The sequence below is a fragment of the Monopterus albus genome, unplaced genomic scaffold (genome assembly GCF_001952655.1).
Source record: "Monopterus albus unplaced genomic scaffold, M_albus_1.0 scaffold161.1, whole genome shotgun sequence".
In the NCBI taxonomy this organism is placed as follows: Eukaryota; Metazoa; Chordata; class Actinopteri; order Synbranchiformes; family Synbranchidae; genus Monopterus; species Monopterus albus.
The window spans coordinates 499,145-522,550 of record NW_018128041.1 but is presented as its reverse complement, the minus strand read 5'-3'; the positions used below and the strand labels follow the sequence as shown (position 1 = coordinate 522,550).

The following is a 23,406-nucleotide window of genomic DNA, read 5'->3' as shown; positions in this document are numbered from 1 at the left end:
CAGGGAGGAACATACAGTAAGTGAGGGGGCTGATGGGTAGATATTTTCACAGGTGGGCTGGAGGGAAGAGGAAGAGGATGAGCGAGAAGGTGGAGGAGAGGAAGAAAGGAAGGGAGAAAGGGGTTTTGAATGGGAGGAGGATGTGTGGAGGTATAGAAAGGAAAATGGAGAAAAGGAAGGAAAACTCACTTATGAAAGTGGGCGAGATTTTATAGAGGACATAATGCTAGCTCATATTTTGTCTCATGAATCAGTCCACTTACTAATTCTACAGACTTCTGTGACAGTATAAGTGGAAACAAGAATATAACAGGCATGGCTGGGCCTGTTTTCCTCTGCTCATATTTGCACTATTTTGTAAACCATCCATTCCTCTCTGTCTGTTTCCCTCGTTGGAAGCAGGGAAGAAAGGACTGGGAGATCTGGCTCCCAAGTGGGGCAGCTGGAAACTAAGCAAACTACATGGCTGCCAGAAAACTCAAAATGCTGTCAAAGAGAGCTGCCATTTTGACTAGCCCACTTCATTTCAAAGCTTGAGTTTTATAACTGTTTGCCAAATACGTTAAATGGCAACAGTGGCAATTTGTTTCCAGAGCATTTATCAGGAACCATTTATCAGTCAGAGTTGAACACTTATGACTTGCAACTGCTTCTAAAGTCAATCCCAGACCATTTTAACATAGACCAGTGAAAGGAAGATTTGTTTTTTTAGTTCATTTTATTAAGTTTAAACCTACTTTTACAATATTCAGAATGAGATAAAATACATATAATGAGATCCAAGTCAATTTCCTCATTACAGACAATGATCTGCTGCTGGTTTCATTAAAGCAACACTGAGGGATTCTCAGAATCCCTTGGTCTGCAGAAGTCAGGACTAGTTGAACCACCAGAGCTTAATTAAATCTCTAATCATTAAAAATGTCTCTCGAACTATTAACACCAAACTCAAACGATGGACACCACATGAATATTTGATATTTTTGGTCTGGCTGTCACACTATCTTCACAGAATTGTCAGCATTTTAAATCTTGTAAATTAATCAGAAGTACAAAAGTATTCAATACAAAAGTCCAACTCACAGGTCCAACACCGTGTCCTTCAGTTCGCAACATAAACAGATGCAACAGCATCCTCACTCTCTCTCACACACACACACAAGCAAAGACATATGTGTGTGTTCAGACATGCTCATGCTGCAGTTCTGCAGCTTAGCCAGGGCACTTTTTTTTTTTTTTTTTACATCTTTACCTTAAGTGACAAAGCTCCAGTAGCCTTCTCAATTATGTTGTGTAGGTGCAGTCAGCAAGAAAGAATAATTGCACTGGGTGTTTGGAGCTCCCCGAGACGGACTGGAAGCTCAGGGCAGAGCTGTGAGGGCCCCCCAAAGGACCAGGTTGTGTGTGTGGGCTTTATACGTGTGTGTGCTCTTGTCACACTGCAGTAAGAATAACATTATGTTTTCATTTTGTATGTGCATGTACTGCACGCCATCATGCTCCCATGCACGTCTTTGCTGTGTGTTTGCATATGCACAAGTATGTGAACGATATGCATCTATTAACAAACGCCTGGGTGTTTGCGCTCTCTGCATTTCCTTGCCTGGCCTGACAAGTGCATCAAGTCGACCCGCTGGCTCTCTGACAGTGACAGTTGAGTCCCCAGGACCTGTCAAAGTCATCTTATATACCCTCAGGCCCTTGGAACCTTCTAGATGCTTGGGCAATAATGCTGCAATAAGTGCCTTGTTACAAGCATGTCATCCAGCCTGGAGGGTCACCAAGAATCAGCCAAATAAGTAGCAATTTAAAATTATTTAAATCCCACAACAATTTAGCCAAAGACAGGAAATAATAAAGTGTGATGCAGTACATGCTGAAGAATCATGGGAATTTAAATTCGGATTAAGGATGAAGGACATCAAAAGTAAAGGAAACTTAAAAACCTTAGAGGTTTAAATAAAGTTTAGTTTCATCATAATTATAAAGACATACAAATAAAGACATACAAGTCTTTTTTGTGTTGGCCCAGGAGAACGGTGTAATTGAGGACTCCTGATGATCCTGCTGGTTTTGATTCAACACCCAGTGCTGTCAGTTCCTACCAGCACTTGATTTCGCTTGGATAAACCTTCACTCATCCCCACCGGCCTGATTGAGAGTTTGTGTCTGAATTCACCAGAGGCAAACCAGGCAAGGCAGGAGGCAAAAACAGAAGGAAGGAGGTGGGTGCAGATTTTGGAGTTGTTGAATGATTTTTAATCAGACTTCTGTCTTGGGGACTGCTAAGACAGTTTCTTGTTTTAATGTTGAATTTTATTACTGTACAGAGTAAATGTTTGGAGTTAACAGCAGAGATAATTAAATCTCTGGTGAGTCAAATGAAGGTGCAGTTAACGTATTCCTCTTTCTGGCTGGAAAACAGATGAGCAGGCCACTGCCCTGTTGCCCATGTTGGCCCAGTGGCACAAAAACGTCCAGATGCTCCATAAACTTTCACTGACAGCATAAAGGTTTTAAAGGGTACAAAAGACAAGAGATGGAGGCCTGTGCACACCTTTGCAGTCATCATTATTAAGCAGTGTAGTCACAAGGTGGCGGTGGTGGAGAGAAAAATAGGGAAGATTCTGCAGGCGACGCCGCCACCTGCTCCAGATGTGGAATAAGGCACAGATGCGCTAGTTTAATTAGCCTTGCCAGAGGTGCTCCGGCATGATTACCCAGCTCCACCCCAAGAGAAAGCCTGTCGCAACGGGCATGTGTTTGCGTTTCACACCCTGTGTATGAGGAAGGGAGCTTGACAGCAGAGTGAATGAAGGAAGAGGGGGAAAGAATAATAAAACGTCCATGTGTGGCTCTTGTTTTCACTGTCTGAGTTAGTTTGAAAGTATGATGGAGGTGCAAACAGAGACAGAGTGATGAAGCAAAGAACAAGAAGTGGCATGCACAAGTGTGATTATGCATCTGTGAACACAAACGTGTGTGCGCTGCATTATGTGCCTGCCTGCTTTATGTCTCCACGCTGCTCAGGTTATTCCATCTGCCAAACCTGAATGACCTAGTTGGGAGTGAAATGTGCCATAACGGAGCGTTGATGGACGAGGGAGAACATGGTGCTAATGACACGCCTGCACTCTCGTCTAATGAAGACCTCACACCACAAACAGTCACCTTTAATGGGGTTTTGCCACTGAAAGGCATCATGGGCGCATGCACTTGAGCAAAAGAAATTTTCAGATAACTCTCTGAACGTGTGGCTAAAACTCATGGCACATCAGGAAAACATCAAGGTTGTGAAATATACCGATCAGGAAGTGAAAAGTTCCAGAAAATGTCAAGTTTTGAAAATCTCATAAAAGAATGTCAAATGGGCTGGGATCCTCTGGCCATTTTATTCATGCAGTATCTGGGTTGATCCTGTAATCATAAAATCTCTTTGTGGGGGATTCTAGTCTCACTAAACTAACGTCTATGAGGTTACACAAGAGCGCACAACAGCACAGAGATGCACAGGTATAAACACACACACAAACTATGTATGTCAAACTACAGCAGTTGTACCAGAGTTAGACAAGTCATCCTGCCTGACTTGACTGATATGAATCTGATGAAAATTAAGACAGGAGATGTTTTAATTAGCAGAACTAAAGAAACAAGGAATTCTCTGTGTTGCTACACACACACACACACACACACACACACAGATGCACGCATTCACCAGGGAGAAAACAGTCACACATTTGATGGCAGAAAATTTATTATTTATAGATTCAGCAGGTATTATAAAAGCATTAGTGAAATTCAAGTACTACACAGGGAAGGGAGCAACGAGCAGGAGAGAAGCAAAAGGGCTCACAAATAATGTATATTTAATGGATGGATGAGTTGAGAAGTGAGTGTGAGCCTGCAAAGCAGCATCCAACAGAACATATGGAATAAAAATAAATAGAGGAGCTAAACAAAGTTAAGAACAGTACTGAAAAGCAAGGACTGTGTAGAGAACATATGGGTAACTGGTGTGCACGTTTTACCATGAATACTATAAATGTGTGCATTGTGCCTGCTGATGACTCCGTCCCCTAGGTGCGCCCCACAGGGCAGCAAATCTCAGACCGTTCCAACCAGTAAGCACAAGGATCAGCTCAGGTCAGTACGGACATACACAACACTACCAAACTGGCAATGTGCACACACATGTGCGGAGAAGGTCTTTATGCCCCACACACACACGTAGCATGAATTCCGTCAATTGTTGCTGTTTTCAGAAAAGAAAGAAAAAGTTGTTTCCTTAGAATGACTATTTGCCCTATTAGCGTGAAAGCACCACAGTTTTGTAAATAAAACACAAAACACTAATAACTATAATGATACAGTTTAAAGACAAAATAAATTAGCTGTCCGTAAAATGAACTGAGGATAACTTTGTTTTCAAAGGCAGGCAGAGACACAATAGTTGAGTAAGAAAAACCCAAGGGCCTCATTTATTAAAATATCATTTGGTTTGATCCTTCATTACACAGCAGAGTCTGTTCAAAACATACCCATAATAAAAAATAAACAAAAATCTAATCATAATTAATTTAGGTTTTGGTAATAATAGAAGATATTTGCACACGAAGATTTTCTGTCTTTGAATTCTTTTCTTTGGAATCTGTAGAATAGTTGTGGCCAAACACACTTAGACAGCAAGAAATCTTTACTGACTTCCAAGGCAGAATAATTGATTAAAGTTAAGACATCACAGACCCCAAACTACCAGCAGAAAGCTTTTGCTAGTAGGAAATCAGTATCATGTTGGGGTTCATTTGGGGATCTGCAGGAAATAGCTTAATTCTCTGCACTGGTGACCAATAAAACCCACTTCTGTCCTGTGAAAAGAAAAAAGAAGCATCTTTGTGTATTCTTTTGATGCCACTGAATATTCACTAGCTGATTTTATGGGCATTTCAAGGATTTTAAAGGCTACTGGAAGACCTGACATGGTCCATGAGATGGGTTGCTGTTACTGCTCTTCCATCTCAATAGCATGACCAAAAACCGCCGGCATCTCTGGCTGGAAAGCTGACCCTGAATGCAAGGCTAGAGAAGTGAAAAGAGCAGCTTTTTGCACGCCATAGTGTCATAATTCTAAAATGAATGTGAGCGTTTGTCTATTTTCAAGCAGGGATTCTGATTAAATGGCCCCATAAAGAATGAGAAATGGCTTCTCACAACTGTTTGCATGCACACAATTACCCCCGCAGGTAAATTAATTTCCTCCTCTGCACAGAAATGAACAAAACAAAAGGAAATGCAATTGCCTCTGCATTTCAGCACAAGACTGATTGCCAGCCCTAAATATCACACACAGAAAACAGTACTACAGTAGCTGTGTCATTTAACACATATGAGAATTTGATCTGTATGCATCCTTGCAAACAACTTTAGAATTTCTGCTGACAGAAATGATAAAACTGATATAAATCAACAACATGAAGCCTGATCATTCAATTTAAATCAACTCCCTGAGTTTATATCAAAATACTCAAAATACTGGAAATACTGACGTTTGCTTTATAGACTTGTAGTGCAACACTGTGATACCATTTCCCCTCATATCCTCATCAATATGGCTTCAATATGTTTTCACTTGACAAAGCCTAATTAAAACAACACTGAAATGAAATGTGAGCACATCTGTAATCATCTGCAATCCACAGGCACACACAAGGAGAATCAACAGCTACCATTTATGCTAATTATTCCATTACTTAAGTAAATTAATGTATAATTACCAAATACTTGCTATCATACTTGTCTTCATGTAACACATGGATGGTGTAAATGTGAATACTGCATCTTAAAACAAAGGAGCAGTAGGAGACTGAATCAATATCTTTCTTCATTAATATGCAAATTGAAAAGAAAATCCACCTAGTCTATAGAAAGTCTGTGAAGTGTGTTAGGTTTCCAGTAGGATGACGCAGTGTCCTCTGTATGTGTCAGGGGAAGATGCTGCTTTCTGCACTCTGCCTTTTGTCTAATTTCCTCTCAGGGGCCAAGCTTGGTCAAGAGGCAAGCTCCCTTACTGTATGTCCATCTTCACCTGGGTCTGATCTTCTTGTCATAAAGCATGTGAAAAGCTGGTGGTGGCAAGCGGGTGGCAGGAAGACGCCAATTTATGAGGGTGGGCAGTGTAGACAGAACCAGTTTTATTGCTCTGTGATTTACACCAAACCCAGACACAGCAAAGGGAACGCATGACTGCTCTGAGGCCTGCAGCTGCTTTGACCTTCACCTGTAATGTACCCCTCACACCTCTTTTCTTAAAGGTAATTTGTGTTTGAGTCCAAGCCTTGGGGGCGTGAGGCTTGTATCATTTAGGCAAACAACAGTGGTCCGTCCTGTGCCATTTAAAAGGTACGTTGGAACATGCTGGCTGTAAAGGGGAAGGTCAAGTTAATTTGAATTCAACAGAGAACAAATTAACATTTGAAGCCCTGTGAGGAGCCATCAGAAGGCTAAGAGTCTTTTTAATTTTATGTTTCACTGATCCGACATGCAGACATGACGTGTGGAAGGAGACCCAACGATGTACAGGAGTTTCGCACTACGGAAGCATGAAAGGAAATGAGTGAAGGGTGATTTAAAATTAGTATGTGAATCTTTGTTGAATAAAAGATTTTTATCTTAAATTTTTTTTAATCTTATAATCTATAATCTTTGGTTATGCCCCCTTCTACTTAATGGTAAAATAGATTGTAAAATTTTCTCCAAAATATTGCCCTGATTGTGCTTTTGTGAACCCTCTCTGTGGAAAACTGCCCCCTTATATTTCACCCCTTCTGCTTTGGCATTCTAACACACTCTTGTGAGTATTTGAATCTTCAGGGACCTCAAACAGAAGTGATTTAGGAAAAACTGCATTTGCTTTTAGTGCAGCAATTTCATGTAATAATCTGCAACATCAGTTAAACATGAAAAACACACACCTCTGTAATTTCAGGATCATTCTCAAAACTCGTTTTCTTCCTGCTTGTGACTGCTTTCGTTTAGGCTGCATGTTTTTATACTGTCAGTTTTACTTGTTTTATTTATGAGCATGAACTGTAGCCCATCAACCATGATTCTGGTCCTGTTATACTGTAGGCAAGTAAAGAGTTAGTTGAGTTAGTCTCGTCTTTTTAAATTGAGAACTTGAGTCAAAGTTACTTCAAGGAAATGTTATGTTGCACTTGTTATTTGTGTTATGAAGCTGTTCGTAGCCCAGTTTCTTAAGCTCAGACTAAAATCCTTAGATTTTTTTACTACTAAGTAAATTTACTATGTAATGAGCTTCAGAATTCTAATTAATCAAACCCTCACACACACACACACACACACAGGAACTATTAGACTCTAGGTGAACTCTTCATGTATAGAATTCGTCATTAATCTTATGGGCAATGACTAACACCAAATATCTCAGTTATAAATGGCCTAGTTATCGTTGAAAGAAAATATGCAATGGATCTATATTTGAAGTCAGTAATATAGTCTGAGTTTTGACCTGGGACTGAAGTTAAACAAGGTGAAATTGAATGTCATCTTATTTGAGACACTGTTTCCTTAACACATAAGGTAAAGACCAATTAGAGCCTAAAGACAGATCTTTCTTCAGGCAGGTTTAAAACGAGGTCAGGTTGATACCTCACAGCCTTGCAAATCCAGACTGAAATTGTTAACTATGTTTTGGTTATGACAGCCCAGTGAAAGCCATTCAAAGAATGAGCCAGAAACTGCACAGATCTTAAAAATAAGAGGAGACGCAGAGAAAGCTGACCATTCACATCTCTCAAAAGTCACAAAATCTAAGGAAATAGTATTTATTCACTTGCCGTGAACCCTTGAAGAGTATCATAAATGAAAGCCTTTATTCTTTATGAGACTATGAAAACTTGTTTTTTTGTTCTGGTTTGATGGCAGATGTGCACAGACCACTAACACACCAAACCTCATATTTTCTGACTTTTTTCCCCCATAAAACCTCCTGTTTGGTGGGGATATGACTCAGTAGGCATGTAATAAAAACCTGGCACCACCACAAAGTCTACACCTGTAAGCCTACCTTTCTGACTTTGTTCTGCACCATGCCTGGGAAGATTTGGACCAGGTACCGCTTGTGCTGTTTCCAAATGCAGCAGCTGGTGTATTTCCACCTCCAGTTAAAAGACTTCTGTATCACACTTGGCAACAGCAGCGAGTAAGGCAGAGGTCACAGAAGGGGAAATCAATCCACTTCCTCCAAAACATAGAAAGTGGCTTACCGTTTCACCTCCAGCGGGATACACAAATCCATTCCTACTCTTTTTGTTGTGCTGTCTCTAGCATTCACCCGCCCTCTCTCTGTCTTTCACCAGCACTTGTTCCGTGCTTCTTTAGCTCATCCGCTCCCTCGTTCACTCCTTCTCCTGCTCCTGCTCCTCTCTCTCTGAACTCCCTGCTCTTCCTTCTCACATCTAAGAAAAATCTGCACCTGGGAGTGTTTTGAAAGCACCTGAAGTTCAAAAAAGAAATATGTACCATCTCCGACACTTGCTTCCACCGCTTCCCTCGGTATCTTGGGGAAGGGGGTACGGGTACTGTGCGGGGGCTGTGAGGGCAGCAGTAAACTGAGTCTTACATGTGTGAAAATCTAATTTCACATCATTCTTCCCTATATGTAATAAATCAAAATAAAGGTACTGTGAAACAGCAAAGCTATTAAAAAAATAAATAAATACCCAGCTACGGGTTATTGCTTTCTACTGGGGGAAAACATCCCATCTGATAATCGCAGTTATTGTAGTAAAGGTGATTAAACAAAGCAGTGATGCAAAGCTGCAAAGTAATTAAAGGGAGTTATATCATACATTTATGCACTACAGATATACACTAGTTATATAAGGTCAGTCTATTTACATTGTTATTTCATTAAACTCTTCTAAAAATGAGTTAAATAGAACATAAACATGAACTCTTACTACAAAGTTTTCTACAATCACTGCATTGCAAATTGCTATTTATCTCCAAAACTCAAACCCAAAACAACAATGGGAACATTCAAGTGTGTTCTGTGATTCCCTATATTTTACATTTTCATTTAAATATTCACTACAATAAATATGGTATTTAACGTGTTAACTGTTTGAGTGTTTTTTCTACTTTATAACTGCTGTTGTTGTCTGTCTGTAATTAACTTACACCTTATTTCTGTGTTCCTGTTTGTATTGATGCCCTTTTGGTCCTTTGGTCACATTGATTGTCATTCAGGTTTTATCAAAGAGAAGGCCACATGTGCCCAAACCAATGAATTCGAGCTTAAAATAAGGTTGTAGCATTTTGCAAACTAGAGGATAATGTCAAAACAATAACAATAATGTAATCCAGGGTTTTGCAGAGCTGTCTAACATCACTATCCTTGTTCTGCAGCAGTGTTGAAATAACACTGCTTGGTTTAGGTTAGGAGATGGTGGTCATGGTTAAAATAAACACTGACATCGGTAGAACAGTGGTCTCTGGTCTCAAAGTTGCACAATTTGTTGACCCTGCTCTCCGACTCTGAGATTTTGTGGAGATATAACAATCTTTATACATTCAACATTACTCCTGGCTGTTTGACTAAAATGCTGACTTTTTTCTCCTGGTTAAAACCTATTCAGATATTCATAAAGTAAAAATGTTAACAAAAGTTTCTTGTTGAAATTACAGCAGAGTAAAAAGATGCTTTTCTTTCCAGGTTTAACTGAGAGCAAGAGCACAAAGGGCACTGTTGGAGAAGAACAGGAATTCTAGAAATATCCTCTCAACAAAAGGTGTTTTTATTTGCAGAAATCACCTTGTTACACAGAGAGAAAAGCATGCATCCCAGCACGCTGTCAAAAACACAGGCAGTCATATTAGAAGTCACCCACCCAGAGAAGCATCATCCGACCTGGGTTATGCACTCGCACTGCGACGTGCAGAGGTGTGAGCTAACGACACACTGCAACTGATACTGAAAACATATCAGAAACAGATACATGCTCTTTCGCTTCACGACCTTTAGTGTGAAAAAGACAGACAGGTAGAGAAGCTATGTTTTCCTCCAGCTGTCCAGTGGATATATGATTTGACAAGATCTTTATAGTTTTCTACTGTGTTTTGTCTGCTCCTTCCAGAAAATTTTTTCCTTTCCTGCTTCCTGACTGTTCTCTTGAAGAAGTTAGATTTTCTATAGATGGTCCTCATCTTCTAAACCTGATTCCCATCCTTCAAAAAAGAGCCGATATTGCTGCTTGTAAAAGTCACTGTAACCTTTAAGGCAGAGAATGTCACCCAAGAAAGACCTGCCAGTTATTTAAGACCAGATTTAGGACATGCAGACCGAAAAGTGCTTCATAATACTGTGTGATTTACTAATGCAGCAGGTAATTACACAAAAAACAATATAACAGTTGCATTCTGCAAGTAGAACAGAGCTTATATGGTGCATTTTACCAATTTGTCTGAAATCATCAACTCATTTCTGATTGGTTAATGTTTCTAAAAGAACCAAACACATGAAAAATACATCCCTCTGTCTCTCTCTCTCTCTATCTTTCTGGCATTTATGTTGCTCTTGAAAGCAAAACCACATCTCAGAAAAAAAGACATGACTGCAAAGAATGAACAAAAGGGTGGAGAGAAATATGTTCTAAGGGTGCAGAAGAAAAAAAATTACTTCTGTGCTTTCTGGCATTGAGACCTCTCAGTCTCTCATGTTTCCCGCTCTCTTCCTCTCATACATAGAACTCACAGACAAAAGTCATTCAACCCCTCGGAGTATTCAGCCTGACAAAAAAAGAAGGAGATAAAAGACACTTATTTTTGATGGCTTCTCCAAAGACTATTACTGGGGGCTCTGAAAAGTTACAAGAGGGTGGTAGTTCTTTCAAATGTCAAAGAGCAAAATGGAGAGGTTGCACACGGGTGAGGAAGCCCCTTCTTCTTCTCCTTTTTTCCTACTTGCTTGTTTCTCCTTCTCATTTCTGGGCTTTGTTGGAATAATAATTAAACAAGATCAAGGCAGGACTGTGACACTAGTGGTATCACTGAGGCATTTAAGCCTGAAGAGAGACAAAATTGTTTTTGGAAAGAGGGGCAGTCCAATCAGCTGTGTCATAGAACAAAGCCAGCAGTGACCAAACAGCACACAGAAGTAAAGCAAGCACCACGTTCATGCACAGAGGGACATTTTTGCAAGAAAAGATCAATGGAGACAGGGTGAGAAGTTTCTATGATACTACAACATGGTGGGAACATAACCCTCTGCAGAAGGTTGCTCTTAGCAATCAGCATTATGCCATGAGTGGCCATCTGTGGGGAGGCGAGATGAGCCAGGTTTTGAACTTCTCGTTCTAGCTCTCTTGTTCATTTACTGAACAGCTACTTGTGGCACTTTTCATGTGACCCACTGGCTGCACCACTACGAGTGCCTTCCAGGAGAGACAGTCTGAAAATGCATTCCATTATCCCCCATTAAATGATATTGCATCTCTCTCTTCTCTATGGTTGACAGTTTTCAATACAGTTTTAAGTGCGGCTGTTTGGAACTACTAAAAACCTTAGTCATTTCTGAGGTGGGTAGACAACACACCATTCAAACCATTTCTTTAACCATGGCTTTTCTAGCATACCTGGTCTTTAATGCAGTCTGATGAATGCACTTTCCTGAATGACTTCCCAGTTTGATGTCGAAGAATTTGATTGTCCTGTACAGGGCCTTCATCTCAACTGCACCAAACAAATGTGGGATGGAAACACACAGCCTTGTTGCAACATTATTGGCTAATCTCACTATAGCATTTATGGCTGAAGGGACTGCAGCAACCATGCCCATGGTTGTAGAACAAGGTGTTAAAAAGCCACTTATGGCTGTAATAATTGCATGTACACCTGCTGTGTTGGCATCTCTACATGCTTTTGGCCATTCAGTGGACCACAACTTCACCAGTAACCCTTGCTTAACATGACCTTCATGCCAGTAGTCATTCTGTTTCTTGGTGTCCTTTGACTTTAAATGACAAACAACAGTATTGGTTCTACTGTATGTTTGTGTCTTTGTGATGTCAATATCAGTCGATTCCCCTGTTTTTCAGTGGCAACCAGGGTTTGGAAAACTAAAGAGCATCTCAAGTTGCTGTTATGTGTGTGCTCATGTGTGTATGCTCTCATTTTACTGTCATATGTTTGGTAGTTTTTGAATGTCCCATAAGGCCTGTGAGTCATGTCTAAACAATACCAACAGCCTGAGGTCCTGACCTCAGAATTGTTGTAAACATTGTTCTGCTCTGTAAAGTGATGCACTGGGCAGACTAGGTGTACCTCATGTCCACAGCTCAAGCCTGGCATGGCTAGTCCAATATGGGCCAAGAGCCTCACTTGGCAAAGCCACAGTGTAGGGTTGACTGGACCCACCTGTCAACACAGTCGGGGATTAAAGCACATATCAATCCATGGCTGCACAGATCCCCTCACCTGCTCCATAGATCTTTCATTTTCCTACCTTTACCTTCCAACAGTCTGCTCTCTGTTGTGCCATCCTTTCCTATCTGCCTGCCAACTTCCTCCTTCTCTGATCAGTCCAGCTTTGTTCGCCCACTGTGTTCCAAAAATGGGAAATGTCTAACAGTGCTAAACATTTATTTCACTGGTGCAGGACAGTTATACTGCCCAACTAGAGACAAACATCTTTGCCCTCATGACACTTGTCTGGGTCTTGATCAACTATGCCAACACAAGAGTTTCTCAGTACAGAAAAATGTAATACCCAAACTCCCATCTCCTAAACAAAGACAAATTGAACATCCTTTTTAGAAACTGCACTCAACAAGAATGGATGACTATCTTCATAACCTCCATCATTAACTGGCAAAAAAAAAACAAAAAACTTTACACTGGATCTTTGGAATTAAATCATATTTTGTAAAGGTTCTTGAAATTGAAAGGTTCCTGAAATTCAATGAGGCAAAATACCAATGGCTTTGAGTCTCAATTATACAACAACACTGTCAGATACAGTACTTTGAATAATCCAACTGTTGATAAACAGCCAGGACTGTTTTACAATTAGCAACCAACAGCTCACTCATTCTTGTCTTTGGGCTCCTGCACAATAGTCATGTGCTCAAGATCCCAATAACCAGCCTTGACTCGAGTGTTGAGCGGACACATTTATAGTGAACAGACTTTCAAACTAGAGCTGGAGAGTGGTGGTGAAAGAGGGTATAGAACAACAGCAACAGCAGAGAGTGAAGAGATCTAAAGAGTAGAGGGGGGCACTGAGGAGGGGAAATTAGGAGAAGAAATTGAGGAGAGAGAACCGGTGAGATAAGGGTTGTTGGTGTGATCTGCCGAGTGTAAAGAGCACCCTTCACTTCCCCTTCTCCATGGTGTGGTCCCCGACCTTGAGAGGACAAACAGGGTGGAAGATGGGAGTGGTGGGGGCAACAGTATACCTTCAGAGTATGTCATATCCCCCCTCCAAATGACAGCAAAACTAAATGCAATAGAGAAAATCAATTATACTGTATGTACAGACCACTTCTCAAGAAGCCAAACCTCAACCCCACACTCCCTTCAAATTTTCCTCCAATCCCACATTTGCCTTTTTTATCCAAGGTTATGGAGAAAATTGTCCTAACACAGTTACAGTCTCATCTTGATCTTTATGCTGTTGTCGATAAATTTCAATCAGGCTTTAGGTCCCGGGACACAGCACTGAATCCGCGCTATTGAAGGTGCAGAATGGTATTCCTACAGCCCTTGACATGAAGAGTCCCGTTGTTCTAGTGCTTCTAGATCTCACAGCAGCCTTTGACACCGTGGACCATACAGTTCTCATTTCCTGCCTTGAACATTGCATCGGCTTGTGTGGTGCTGTGCTCACATGATAAATTTCTTTTCTGACCAATAGGACCTTTTCAGTTGTGATCAACGACTCTACCTCTACAATAGCCCCTCTTTCCTCAGGTGTTGCCCAAGGCTCAATCCTGGAACCTATACTTTTCTCACCATATATGCTATAGGGTTAGGTTCAATTATCTCTAAGCATAACATACGCTTTCATTTTTATGGTGATGATGTGCAGATTTACTTACCGTTGATGCAAAGTGATGTCAATGCACTAGCCCCCTTGCATAGGTGTCTGCGTGATATTAAACAGTGGCTGGCACAGAACTTCTTTCATTTCAATGAGGGGAATACATTGCTTTTAGCCTGGACTATACTCACATTGTACCCAGCCTAGGAGCTTCAGCCCCTTTATTCACTCAAACTGAGAAAAACCTAGGAGTGTTATTTGATAGCAGCTTCAAATTTGACAAGCAGATTAGTTCTGTGGTAAAAAGAAGCTTCTTTCAACTGAGGCTCTTAGCAAAGGTGAAGCCCTTTTTATCTCAAGTCGACCTACAAAAAGCCATTCATGCTTTCATTAACTCATGACTTGACTACTGTAACGCCATCTAAACTGGAATTAACCAGTCTTTCCTCCGTAGGCTCCAGCTAGTACAGAATGCGGCTGCTCGCCTACTGTCAAATACCCCAAAGTATGCTTACATCACCACTGTCCTTCAGTCTCTTCACTGGCTTCCTGTACAGTTTAAAATTTATTTTAAAAGTTTACTGTTCGTGTTCAAGGCCATTAATGGCCTTGCTCCAGCCTATTTGTCTGATCTTTTAACTATTCAAACCCCGGTCAGAGTGTCGCGTTCCTCTGAGCACTTGTCTCTGGTTGTCCCGCGGGCAAGGTACAAAAAGTGGGGTGATTGCCATACATGCCCCCAAGCTCTGGAATACCCTGCCTCCTGAGCTTCAGTCTATAGCTGAGTTAATGATTTTTTAAGTCTAAATTAAAGGCACACCTATTCAGACTGGCTTTCAGCATTTAATTTATAGCAGTGGCGCTATACAGGTGCCTTCAGGCTTTCAAATTTTATATTCTGTCATTCTTATTCTATTTGTACATTGACTCATTTTTATTGTACAGGAGTTTTATAGTTGCTTACAGACTGTGGTTTTAAATTTGTGTAATTGTAACTTTTCCTTTTTGTTAGTTTGTGTCTTAACATGTTCTGCTTTTATTTTTATATGTTTTGTTGTGAAGCATATGATTATTATTATTATTACAATAAGGCCAATGTGTAGCACACTACAGTAAGGTCACTTCACACACACCACAACAGAAGAGGAACAGTCCAAGTACATATATAAAGACAGACACAATTGACAGAGATGCATTATTTGACAAAAAGATGAGCTCTGACAGAGAGATGAAAATGAGTTATTGCCCTCCATCTCTCTGGACACTTCACCCACTTTCAGCACACTGTTTACACAAAGCCTGCCTGCTGGACTCAGCTAATGCAAAGAAAGGAGTTGTTGGGAGGGTGCGCGAGTGATGAATCAGAGCATGTGGGGAGGATGTAGAAAATGATCTAGCTTATATGAGCTTGTAAGCCTGTCATTGCATGTGCCTTATATGTGCAAAAACTGCAATAGTTTCTTTCTCACTATCATCTGGAAAGAAACATAAAAAGATATCCAGACTTAGAAAATGTCAGGACAAAATGAAATCACATTATGCTACTTTTAGAAATGGTAACCGATTTAAAATGTCATCTTTCAAACTTTAAAAAGCTGACACTTGCAAGGGCAGGTTGCTTCAAATTACAATTTCAGTTATTATGGTTTTGTCCTCACATTGGGTATAATAATCCCTCTGCTTTAGGCTTTAAGAAGCTCTTCAGTTTATTAGATGTCTCGCTTGTAACTTTTTTTTAATTTTAATTCCTATGAAACCCCTTTCAGCGCATGAAATAACTTCATAACTGCATTTTTTTTACAGCACCATCGCCTGATGAGTCTCAGATGTTATTCTTTTACATCTTTTCACTGAGATTTAATTAAGTCAATGAGGGCTCAGTGTCCTCTGGGTGATACCACCTTGAGAAAAAATTGCACACTCAAAGGCTCAGCATGGCCCTTTAACTGCTACCTTATCTTCCTACCCCTCTATTTATCTATCAATCTAAATATAAGTGCACACAACAAGCTCATGTAGCATACACTCATGCACACACACCTCTTTAGGCTGAAGGCGTGTGTATTAACTTTTCATTTTAAGTAATGGGAGTGGTTCCCCACCCTTAAAAATGCCATTAGCCCCGGCTTACACCCCTCTACCTCCCCCGTCTCTCTCCCCTCTTTGCCCTTCCCAATCCAAAGCCAAGCACTGTGATTAGCTTTATGGAGCGAAGGCTGAAGGCAAAGAGGAAAACGTTACAAATGATATTACTTTGAGCATGAATAAGCATACGACACATGACATTAACATCATGCCAAATGGAGACACTAGGAAGCCTATCAAATGCTGTGACCCACATTGCAATCCCCATACACAATTGGATGAGGCCTCCCTGGGGGGGAGGGGCACTATCCCAAGCCCTGGTGGGAAATATACTGATAGGAGGACACAGTGAAAGAGGCTCCCTTAGTGTCACATCAGCAGTTCAGTTCACTGAGTGAGCACCAGCAGGTTTGACAGAAACATACATGAAATGAAATTGCATGTCAACGGTCATGCAGGATGGAAAAGCACAGGATCTGTCCGATGCACCCTCATGAGCAGAGCAGAGGGTCAGGCAGAATTAAACTTTGAAATGACCTTCGCTGGTTTCAGTTGAGAAATTATCCAGGTCCTGTCTGAAATTTGGCTCTCATCAAGCATGTCTTATCATTGTGACAGTGATTTTAATTGTGCTTGTCACATAGAATCAGGGAGCAACTCAGGACAAACCATATGGTTTGCCAGTTCCGGGTTGGTAGTTTTTCTGTTTATATGAGCTTGTATCTTAGTTTATACAATGTTACTATTGCTTTTATATCGTCCACTGTGGTTAGAAATGTATGCTTTTTGCTGTCTATCCTTGCCAGAACATTTCAAGAAGTCTTTCCGGGTTAAATAAAGGGTAATGAGAAATCAATGTACAGTACATTAAATGTGTTAACTATCAACTGAATGTAAATCAGGCACCTTTTGTGCAGAAATCACACTGGTCTAAGCAGTGGGATGGTGTTAAAATGACATGTGCCTTAATGAGTGTGTTCATCTCCCTGTGCTCATGTGTTAACAATGCTTTTCATAAGCCATGGTGTGCACATTGTTTGCATGGCATGGTGTGTTTCATCCTTATACTTGTATTAAAGTGTGTGTATGCTCAATCCCTTGCACAGTGATACAGGCAGCATGTGTGTCCGCACATGTAAACATCCTGGCACATAAATGTCCTAATCTGCTCCCTTTCCCTGGTAATTACACTGACTAATAAGCAAAGCGTGGGGACACAAACTCTGAGAGGCAGACAGGAAGAGAAAAGGATGGAGGAGATGGGGAGAAGAGACAGACAGTGAATGAAGAGCAAAGTTTTTATCTGAGCATCCATGTCTTTGTACAGCACACGTATGTAGGCCTGCGTGCGTTGTGTGCCTACATACATCTATTTATCTCTACTGTGTGTGTGCACATGTCAGGGCCAGATGCCCAGATCTAAAAGCCCATCTGTGAGGAGAGCCCTGCCAGACCACTAATCAGGCAATCCATCACCTCTCTACCTGCCACTGGCCATTACTCATGAGCCACTCACATATATACACACACACAAACACACCTGTCACAGCCACAAACAGAGGTTTAACTACATTTACACACACACACACACACACACACCCTCTACATGTGCATGTTGGTGTGAGAAGTGTGAAAGAGAGAGAAGTCCCTGAAAGTTGATGATAAACAAACTAATTAGCAAAGAATTACCAGTTTGCCTCTTGCATATTAAGGCCAAACACACAGTCACAAACATATGTTCATAGTTAAATTGCCTGGAGCGCTTGGAGGCTAAAGACTCAAACACCCACATTTATGTTAAAGAAACCTCCAGAGAAACTCTGCCTTTTGAATATGAAACACTTAAAAACACTGTTAAGTGTTTACTTCGTTCTCCCACAGGACAATGGCCTGACCTGTGTTACAAGTCAAACTCCCTCTCTTGCTCTCCTTGTTTCCTCTTGATTTCTAAAAAAGGTGAAATGCCACAAAATAGTTTCTTTAAATATGAAAATCCCAATGGACAGAGCAGAAAAGTGGTAGAATAGCTTAAAAGATAAAACTACTCCTGCACTTCTATTGCTATTTTGTGATGTTCCAAAACAATCCAACATAGATGAATACAATACTTCTATGACTCTATGACTATGGGAAGCAATTTATCATCATTTTTGCAAAGCAGCTATCGTCACTTGTATCAATATTGAAGTGGATTGCACTGTATAAGTGGTTGGAGACATTTGTATGAACACTTTATATGCTTATGTATGACAGACATTGCTTAATATTGCCTAATTTTAGATTTTCTATCACATCATGTAATGACAATGGTTCTGCAGTATTTATGTTTCACTGCCTTCGTATCAGTTATCATTTATTCCCTTTCATTTTGTGTGCATTTTATCCATCTCTCTATCTGTCAGTTTTAGTATTTTTGTCTTTCTCACATGCTCATGACAGAGTCAGGGAACTGGGGCTGTGTAATGAGTTCCACAGCCATACTACTGACTGAACACACGCACACAGTAAAATCCACCTGCGTCTGTGTGTGTTAGCCCGAGGCAATGACTGCATGATATGCCATCTGATCGCTGCCATAGAGGCAGGAGGGATTTCATCTGGCTCTGAATGAAACACTTTTGCAACTAAAGGCAGTAGTAGGCTGCCAAAACACATACACGTAAAAATGCACACAGACAAGTAAAATACCAAAAAGCACACACATACGGTTACACCCTAAGAGAAAGCACATATAATTGGTGCAAAACACACAGACACACACACACACACACACAAGCTTGTACAAACAATACAGTATATCAACAGTGAAAAGCAAAACACTTTGCCTTTCTTGTACATGATGAGTCGAAGGCACACACTCACACACAGCGGCATATCACTACACATTAAGTACAATACAGCATGTGTTAATCTGGTTGATGGTTTCCATCCAAAATAAATATATTGAATACTTGCTTTACTAGGGCTATTCACCATGTTAATTTAAGTTATGGAAAGGCACCAGGAAGTACAACAGTGCATGACATTTAACAAACAACCAGTCACATAAGTGAGAGTGTACTTGGAGGTTAATTCCAAAAATTCACTTTAGCACACTCCAGGCCAACTTAACCAGGAAAAACTGCAGAAATATTAGAGAATTTATGATCATTAGGCAGAGCTGGTTGGGGATACAAAGATGCCATATTTGGTAGGTACGCTTTGGTCTCAGAATACACAGTTCAAAGCAAAACAAAACTGAGCATAAATAATGTCAGATACATGGGAGGATTCCTTAGGTGTTTGAGAGCTCGAGCACCCACAGGCAATTGTGTGCACCTATGAAAAAACTACAGCAGGCCCTGAGTAGGCCCTAGAGGAGAGCAGGCAAAGCAACACTTTAACTGTGAGCTTAACCCTTGAGTCTTCTTAAAAAGTCGTGTCTGGGATTCATTTCAGAAGCATTTTTCTTACATTTCTTGAAATTCTCTTTTCATCCTGATGGCAATGAATACATCAAATACACTGACAACATAAAAAAATGTCATCTGTGGTGGCAGCAGGGCTGAATAAAGCCTGACTAGTAATTTTACTGAGTCAAAGCAAAACTATTGGAAGGCCTACCTGCCTGTCAACATACAACCTACTTGTGCGCACTCTATCCTTGCACTCATTGCATAAGCCAAAAGTCTCCCACAAGGCATTGCAGGCAGACATGTTACCGCTTTTATAGCTAAAGCTAGCGAGCTATGGCAGAGAAAGTACCCACAATAGCTTTCAATCGCAAATGGAGGCCGAGAAAGTTACAATAAAAAGTTGGATGCTGCAAGAAGTAAAACCAAAATTATTATTGTGTGGCATTTGAATAAGAGCAACAACTGAGAACAAAGAAAGGGGCTGACAAGTGACCCCATGGTGGCTGTATTTCTGCTGAACAAGTAATTATCAGTTTTGTTTGGGAGAATTAGTTATTTTCCTGAAACCTGTAAATAGTCAGGTAGTGTGTGTTGTGTTTTGAACAGTGGCTTTGGAGAAGAGTCAGAACAAAAGGGTGGGATTTCTTCAGTTGGCTATTTTCAAAATTGAGCTTCCTCTTGCTGTTTTTTCCAGTATAACTGTTTTTTCCACAACCTTAAAGTTCAGAAATCTAATAAAATATAAATACATGATTTTGTGTTCATTACAAAGATGCTGATGCATATTTTATTCCTTGTTACCAAAGCATATATAACAATTAATCCTGATTTAAGGTGATATTTACCAGACCAATAACTCACCTTTTGTGATTACAGCACAATGCCTTTGTGTAGGTGAAGGTTTTATGTGCATGAAATACCCCCACCTGTGTAGGCTAGACAAAAGACTCTCCTAGTAAATAACTTCCAAGAGGGATAGTGGTATAAACCTTCCTGACAACAAGTGTTCATTTTTGTGTGTGTGAGACAGATACTGTCTATAGTGGCTTGGGCATGAAGCTGCAAACCTGTGGTGCTGCAGTGATGTGGAGGTGTAACGAAACAGCACCCACACCAAGCTAAAACACCACCTACATGTGCCATGTCATCCAACAAATGTCGACTTTCACACACATCGACTAATCTATGCTTATGCACACTCACACAAACAAATCAGGATGACATACTGAATGATACTGCCAGTATCCAAAACCAAGGGTCCAATGCAATAACTTTGCTTAACATAAATCATTTCTTATGAGGGGAAACTAGAATTGTAATATACATATGAAAGTTTCTGTGTATGTGTGTGCATGTGTGTGTGTCAGGGACACCAGGGGACCCAAGAGGAGACATAGCATTCACTGCCATCTGTTTTCCAGCCCGACAATTAGGACACAGTCTGAGCAGCAGAAGCCAAGTTTGCCCTAATGCAATATTCTGTCTGACACACACACACACACACACACACACACACACACACACACACACAAAGAGAGGCACACATCTCCTCCCCCTTGTGGTGGCTGTCGATCGATAGAATGCCTTGTCTGCCACTCTCTTGCTCACAGTGCTGGACTGTAAATCGCACAGATAAGCCAAGACCTATAAAGTACAGGACCTGAAGGCCTCTTGAGCACTCACACACACACACACACACACACACACACACACACAGAGAGAAAGGATGGATGGGTTGCCAAAAGGATCATGGGATACTGTAGGAGCAGGCCAGGGCAAAAAAAAAAAAAAAAAAAAAAACCACACCTTTGGCATTATTCTCAAGCTAGGCATCAACTATAGACGTGGACACACAGGCACATATTCTCAACATGATTTAATGGCTGTAAATTCCAAATAACTGTTAAATATTTAACAGCAGACAACAACACAGGCAAAATAGCAGTAAAGCAGAAACTGTCTCTAACATAATTAGTCTTATTGCATTAGATATGGCAAGAGAGAAGATGTAAATGAGTTAAATTGTAATTTTCTGGCACCACACTGTAGCGTGAAAATGGCTGCCACACAAAGAAACACACAGACATTTCATTTCACATATGATTCAGTGTTGTAGTGGATGGTCTTAAAGGGACATGCCTTATTTTTTTCAAGCAGGGTAGGAACATGAATAGTCAGTTCAGACTTAGCAAATAAATAAATATATATTCAATTAAATGCATCACATCTGTCTTAACATCTGAACAACATTGCATTCCTCCCCAGCTACATACATGAGAGGGTCAGAATATTATCTGTGAATATGATGTAGCCAGGTACAACAGCACATTTAACTATGACCTTAATAATAAACATATAATTGAATTTATACATTTATGACAATTTCTCCAAAAACTGAAACATTTTGACCTTCATAAACACAGATGTTAAGATGGAAATGGTGCATTGAAGTGCATACAATTGTACAGGTGTACCTAATAAAGTGGACAGTGAGTGTATGTGAATTAAGCATGTGACATAAATGTCCACTGAAACTCCAACAGACTGTCTTGTCCCAGAAAAAGGTTACAGGTAATGTTGCTTTGTAATGTACCTTTATTGTACCTTTACTGTATCCTGACTACAAAACCTAGCAAAGACCTTTACAATGGAATTTTCATTCAGTAATTCCTGCAAAAAAAAAAAAAAAAAAAAAAAATCAGTATGAAAAATATGTTTTATTTTCAACTCAACAGTGCTGCCACCTGCTTGCAAGTCAAGACAATTTGTTTGCCATTCATTGAAGTCAACCCAAAAGCACATGCATTTCCATTCAAACTGAATTTGATGCAAAATCACAAATGCAGGTGTGAACAGGAACTAAGCTGATGAGTTGGGAGTTGTATTTAGATTGAGCCTACCAATATCTCCTTGTATTAAGCCCTTCAAAAAAAGGGAAGATGATGCAAATAAAAGAAGTGAGGACATTGGGGATTGACTGTAAATGGAGGCAGAAAAGAGACAAGATTAGAGCAAACTGGAATGGTGGAATGCATATGAAAGGGAAAAAAAAGGCATCAGGAGAAGGCAGATAAGACAAAGTGGCTGGCAAGGAAGACCAGAGGAAGAAGGAAAAAAGGGATAGATGGATTGATCAATGGGTAGATAGCTGAAGAGAGTAAGGAACAGGGAAGGGTGACCAAGATGGACTCGCCTGTAGTTTCACCAGTAGGAGCAGCTTGTGTAGCAGCAGGACGACTGTCACTGCTGCCTGCCAAGTGCGGTAACACTGGCACCGCAAAGCATACACCTGTCAGTCAAAGTCGTGTTTGTTTTAAGTCGCCTTCAGGCTGTTTGTCATTGCTCCTAGAGGAAGAGGGTGGAGACATGCCCATAAAACACTCACAAATGAGAAAAACAATGTTATTAAATTTGTTGGTTGGTTTTTTTGCTTTTGCTTCTGCAGAATGTGCCTTCATGTGTAATTACACAATATCACTTCTATATATGAAATACCAGCAGTAGCGCTTGGACCAGGTTGGACAAAATCAACTACCATTTTCCTAATTAACATTAAACAGCATGTGAGGCTATCACAGTTAAAAAACTAAACATAGTGACACCTCTCTTACTGACTGCCTTGCAGCACTATTGCATAATCTGTGGCGCCTGAGAAGCGAAAACTTTTCTTTTTTTCCTCAAGTCTTTCTATATACAGTATATGCAATTAATTAACACAACTTCTGTGTCCATGATGATACGTATCCTTAGAAGGAGAAAAAAGTGCAGGGAGACATCTACAGTGGGTACGGAAAGTATTCAGACCCCCTTAAATTTTTCACTCTTTGTTATATTGCAGCCATATGCTAAAATCATTTAAGTTCATTT

At 40.4% G+C, this 23,406-nt stretch overlaps 1 protein-coding gene across 4 annotated transcripts in view; it reads right to left on the bottom strand.

Annotated features, from left to right (window-relative positions):
- LOC109968758 (receptor tyrosine-protein kinase erbB-4) overlaps positions 1–23,406 on the bottom strand; it is a 244,655-nt gene that overhangs the window by 139,293 nt on the left and 81,956 nt on the right. The gene's annotated exons all lie outside the window — the stretch shown is intronic.